This window comes from Elephantulus edwardii, unplaced genomic scaffold (assembly GCF_000299155.1).
Source record: "Elephantulus edwardii isolate Elephantulus edwardi_28Jun2011 unplaced genomic scaffold, EleEdw1.0 scaffold00123, whole genome shotgun sequence".
NCBI classification, from domain to species: Eukaryota; Metazoa; Chordata; class Mammalia; order Macroscelidea; family Macroscelididae; genus Elephantulus; species Elephantulus edwardii.
This window is the reverse complement of record NW_006399873.1, coordinates 2,976,081-2,982,296: the sequence shown is the minus strand read 5'-3', so window position 1 is coordinate 2,982,296 and position 6,216 is coordinate 2,976,081. Positions and strand designations below refer to the sequence as shown.

Genomic DNA, 6,216 nt, shown 5'->3' with positions numbered 1-6,216 from the left:
GCCCAGCCTCCTGGACAATCCGTTCTGCATGTGAAAGTTAGACAATAAGAATTGAGGCTTTAGAACTTTGGTGTTGGAAAAGAGTATTGAACATAACATAGAATGATAAGAAATATATATATATCACATCACAAAATTATTGTATTATATTAGAATTATAAGAGCATTTAAAATACATCAGCTCCCAAAATACATATATTAAAAAGATATCTCTTTATTTTGGAGGAAGTACAATGTACTCCTTTGATACTTAGTCTAACATGTTAAACTTAGCCTCATATGCTTTAGGCATGTTGCCCCAAAACACCAGTCCTTGAGAAGGGACATCATATTTAGAGAAGTAGAAAGTCAGAGAGGCAAATCGTTAACTATAGGTATTGACACACTCATTGACTGTAACAATGGACTTGAGGATGGCAGTGATCAACTGAATAGAGTTGATAAAGCAAGGCTTATATCTATTGTTAATAGGAAATTTTGAGTTATAGTTGATTCCACAGCAATTAATCACATAGATCTATTCAAAACTGTCAAGAATTTTGCTCAGGAGAGACATAGCGATACTATTGTATTTTATGGGTTTAGGTAACAATTAGCTATGGGATGGAAGTCTCTTGTTTAAGCCAATCAGATCAGATATGTCCTAGGAAATGTACAGCCAGAGTGCTTCTTATATGCAAGTACTTGGTAGGCAGGCCTTTGTAGTTAAAAGTTGCCTGGGCCCTGACTAAGTCTCCAGTTTGGAGGCTCATGTGTGAAGCATTTGGATTCTGGAGTGTATGTTCTCTTGCTTTAATTGAAATTCAAGTGTAAATAGTTTGATCATTTTTTATTTCACTAATGTGTGAGAGATTGATTGACTGGATTTACTAAAGTTAGGTAACATGCAACTGTGGGCTGGAAGACTTTCATTTAACTCAATCAGGACTTGGTGGGAGGGCCTTTGTATTTAAAAGTTGATTGGGTCCTCAAGCCTGCAGTCCTTGTGCCTTGAGTTAATTGTGTTTAGGAAGAACATTCTTCTAAATGGGTACAGCATGTGTCAGTCAGTTCGCTGTACTGAGATTACTTGGGGTTGTTGTGATACTGAATGCTGTGCCACTGGTGTGTCACATGCCATAATGATTACTTATGGTGGACAGTATTTGGTAGAGCTCTCAGATTAAGACAAGTTTGGAAGCAGGATTGGCATCCATTTCCTAAACAACATGCCTTTGGAAATTCATGGACATCAGAGAAATGACAATAGTTATAGAACAGGTTTCAAAATACTCAATTCTACAACACTTAACAATAAAAAACAAGAATATTAAGAATGGGAAGCTCAGAACTCTTAATTGTGCTTATACAAAATCTATATCTAGACCAAGAAGCTGTTTTCTGAATGGAACAAGAGCAGGGTGTATGCCAAGTTGTATCCGTTTTCCGTAACTATTTAATCTGTATGCTGAGCAAATCATTTGTGAATCTGTATTTTATGAAGATGAATTTGGCATAAAGATCAGAAGACTTCTCAACACCTGTGTTAAGCAGATGACACAACCTTTATTGCTAAAAGAGAGGAGAAGATGAAGCATTTGCCTCAGAAGATCAAAGACTACAGCCTTCAGTAAGGATTATACACCAACAGCAGGAAAAAGTCATAGGTAACATCATTGTAGTTGGAGAAAGGATTGAAATTGTCAATGATTTTATCTTACTTGGATCTACTATCAACTTCCTTAGTAACAGCAGTCAGGAGGAGATCAGGAGACATATTGCTTTGGGCAAATCCACTGTCAGGAACATATCCATAACACTGAAGAATAATTATGTCAGTATGAAGACTAAAGTGTATCAGATTCAAGCCATGTTTGGTGTTTTTTGTTGTTGTTGTTGTTTGTTTGTTTTGTTTTTCCAGTCACTTGCTATGCATTTGAGAACTGGACAATGAATAAGGATGATAGAAGAATTGATGTCTTTAAATTGAGATGCTGGATAAAAGCCCTTTATATCCCATAGATTGTCAAAATAAGATCAGATATGTCTTAGGAAATGTACAGCCAGAGTGCTTCTTATATGCAAGAGTCTTAAATAAGGCTCACATATTTTGGATATATAGCTATGAGAGGCCATTCCTTCCTTGGAAAACGATACCATGCATTGAAATGTAGAAGGTCAGTAAAAGATAGTAAAATCTCAAAGAGTTGAATTTATAGGGTGACTCATTTATAGCAATGAGTCAAATGTATCACAGATGATAAGGATGGCATAGGATAGAAGAGAATTCAGTCTTTTGTTCAAAGAATTGCTATGAGTCATACTTGACTAGATGGCACCTAACAACAATAAACATTATGAGGCTGAGCTGCCTGAGTTGGAATGTGGCTTCAGGATTAGTGGAAGATTCATCAACAATCTGTGTTCTGCTGATAACACAAACCTTCTTGCTGAAACTGAGCAGGTCCTGAAGCACTTGCTACAGAAGATCAAAGACTGCAGCCTTCCATATGAATTAATGCTCAACATCAAGAAAGCAAAGATTCTACTGTGAGGATTGACAGCATTATGATAGATTTCAAAAGAGATTGAGATTATTAACATCTTTAATTTGCTTGGCCCCACAATCAACACTCTTGGTACCAGCAGCCAGGACATCAAGAGCCAAATTGCATTGAGAATGTCTGCTGCCAGGGTCCCCTCCAGAGTACTGAAGAGCAACCATGTAAGTATGGAGACTAAGATTCACCTGATCCGGGCAATTGTGTCTTCACAATTGCTTGTTATGTGTCAGAGAACTGGAAAATGACTAGGGATCATAGAAAGAGAATTGATGCCTTTGAGTCATGGTGCTGGAGAACAGTGTTGGATATACCATGGAACTGCTAACAGAACAAACAGGTCCATCCTAGTGAGGGTGAAACCAGGCTGCTTCTTGAAGGGAAAGATTTTGAAACATCGTCTGACATAATTTGGGCATGTTATAAGGAGGGACCAGTCCTTGGAGAGGGACATCATGCTTGGAAGGGTAAAGGGACAGAGAAAGAAAGGAAGACAATCGATGAGATGGATTGATTCGGTGACTGGGTTATGAGGTTAGATGTGTGAGAAAGAGTAAAGTTGGCACAGGAGAGAGCAGAGTTGAGAGGTATTGTACATAGGGTCGCTATGAGTCGCAAGTGACTCACTGGCACATGACAACAAGGACAAGAAGCATTTTTCTTAATATTAACAATATTAAGCTTTTTTATCCCTGAAGATATGTTAAAATTATTATTGTTGTTGTTAGGTTCTGTGGAGTTTGTTGTTCTTGCTAAGTACCGCTGAGTTGTAGGCTAAGGACTTGTAGCACCCCTATCAACGAAAGACCAGAACACTTGTATAACTTTCATCCTTTCTCCAGGTTCATAGAGTTTCCGGAAGCAAGCTATTTTGGAAGCGGATGCCACTCCTGCTTGAAAGCTTATTTTAAATGCGGACGTCCACCAAACACTGTCCACTATGGATAACCATTATCACATTTGACACATCAGTGCCACAGTATTCAGCCTAACAGCGACTACAAGTTACCTCTGTACAGCATGTGGACATACCAGGGCTATACAGCTTAGAAGAATGTTTGGCCAAAACCAACTAAAAACAGACCTGAAGGCCACAGATTGAAGTTACCCACCTTTGGCTTGGTAGCCTCACTTTCCATCCACTAGGCCAACTGTTCTCTCTCTATGCTGTTGTTCTTGGTAAGTGCTGTTGAGTCTTAGGTGACTCACAGGGACTCTATGAACGAAAGACCAGAACACTTGTATAACTTTCATTGTTTCTCCAATTTCATAGTTTCCAGAAACAAACTATTTCGGAAGTAGATGCCACTTCTGCTTCCAAGCTTGTTTTAATCGGGGAGCTCCACCAAACACTGTCCACCATGGGTAAACATGATCACATTTGACACGTCAGTGTCACATATTGTTCAATTGTTGAAGAGCTAGAGAGATACAAAATTTATAAAACATGTTCAAAAAGATGAGGTGAATGCACAAGTGAAAAGCTGAATACGTACGGTTCACTGAATCACAGCAGTAATTAGAAAACCTTAGGAAATTAAGAATAAGATTGCTTCCAGCCCGCATAGGGGTGTGGTTGGGTAGCAAATCAAGAAAGGGGGTAAAATTAAAATAAAAGACCTCATTCTGGGTTGTTGATGATACTCAATGTCTACTATATGTATCTCTCCTTCTTCTTTCCCCATATTCAGGCTTAATTTACCAGTCACACCCAGAATTGTTCTAAGAGTTTTTTTCTATACTTGCTTGGATTTTTTCTTTAATGTCTTCTACAGAACTAGGTCCTTTGGAGTTTGGGGAGTTTTATTCCTCTTTTTTGAAAGATTTGTCTTTTTGATCATGGAGCTGATGGTTTGAGTCCTTTCCATTCTGGTTTGATTTTTGTGCATTTTTGGCTGGCGTATCCTGTATAGATTTATTCACTATTGCTTTTTCTTCAGCCTCATTATCAAACTCTTCATCATCGTCTTCATCAGCAGCAAATTTCACTTTTTTCTGTGAAACTCTGTTACCATCTGCAGAGATAGATCTCTTCCCTGATATACTTAAACGTTTCATATCCTCCTCCTCTTCATCTTCTGAATCTGCATCTTCCTCCACAGCTACTAAATGTTGTCCACATATATGCACAGGCCTGAGCCACACTTCAATTGTTAAGATGACAGGTGGTGTTATTTCAAAGTCCCCAAGAAAAACCATTGACTGTACAGGCATTTTCAAAGTTGTCACTGTTACATTAAGTGGGCTGTCCTCATATTTCACTGCCTCTGTTTCAATAATGTGCAATGCATCCTTTGCACTGGCCCCTAACCTGACCATTCTTAAAGATAACTGGTACTTATTTTCATCATTATCCACCTTAAAGTGATAATCTTTTAGTTCATAACAGGAAGGTAGTTTTAGAACCACAGTGGCCTCATGCCAATATCCATCTAATCTTCCATGGGTTGGTGGCTCACATTTAAGTGGGAGAGAAGAACATCAATAAAATACTGCTGTTTCCAAGAGCAGCCATATAGGATGGAAGCAGAGCAGTGAAACCTGTTCTTAAGATGATGATGTAATTCAGATGGAACTGAATCAAGATCGTATCTTGGTTCCTGCAACCATATTTTAATTTTCTTTAGCCTCAATTTGAACTTGCTTATGAGTAATTGATGATCCGACCAACAGTCTTCCCTGGACTAGTTTTGACTGCTGATATCGAGGTTCTTCATCGATTTCTTCCACAAATGTAGTCTACAATATGTTTCTTATACAGCCCATCAGGTGAAATCCATGTATAAAATCATTTTTTGTGTGTCTTTAAGAAAAAAAATTGCAATGAATAAATCATTGTAAATACAAAATTCAATCATTCTATCAATATCCTCATTTCTATCACCAAGCCCCTATTTTCCAACTATTGTTCCTTCTTCACTGTTTTCTAATTTTGCATTCCAGTCACCACATTCACATTCACACATCCTGATAGCTAGAATTGGAGAATTAAAAGGGAAGAACTCACTCTGAATTTCTCAGGCTGAAAGAACTGGAAAACAAATTTAAACTTCATATCACAATGTTGAAAGATGCTATGGACAATATATTGAATGACCCAGAAATCATCAAAAGAAGATGGAGGGAATACACAGAATCATTGTATCAGAAAGAAGTGATTGACACTAAAAAGTCACAGGAAGTATCATATGAACAGGAGCTAATGGCAATGAAACAGGAAGTAGAAGCTACATTGAAGGCACTGACAAAAAGTAAGGCCTCAGGAATCGGTGTGATACCAATTGATTTGTTTTAATTAATGGGTGCAACCTTGGATGCATTAACTAGTCTATGCAAGGAAACTTGGAGGTTGGCTGTCTGGCCAACAGATGGGCAGAAATCCATATATGTTTCCGTTCCCAAGAAGGGTAATCCAACCTTGAACATGGACATTATGGAACAATATTACCAATATCACATGCAAATAAAATACTGTTGAAGATAATTTTTTAAAAAAAGGCTTAAACAGTATATAGATAGGGAATTTCCAGAAGTTCAAGTGGGATCTAGAAGAGGCTACTGAAGAGTATCCAAAAACAACTGGAACAGCACATCAGCAGAGAACTGCCAGAAGTCCAGGCTGGGTTTAGAAGGGGTCGTGGTACTAGGGATATTGTAGATAATGCGCATCTTAGCT

At 38.1% G+C, this 6,216-nt stretch overlaps 1 pseudogene; it reads right to left on the bottom strand.

Moving 5' to 3' along the window:
- Positions 1-250: 250 nt before the first annotated feature.
- On the bottom strand, positions 251-4,984 carry LOC102870170 (annotated as a pseudogene).
- Between the last annotated feature and the right edge of the window lie 1,232 nt (positions 4,985-6,216).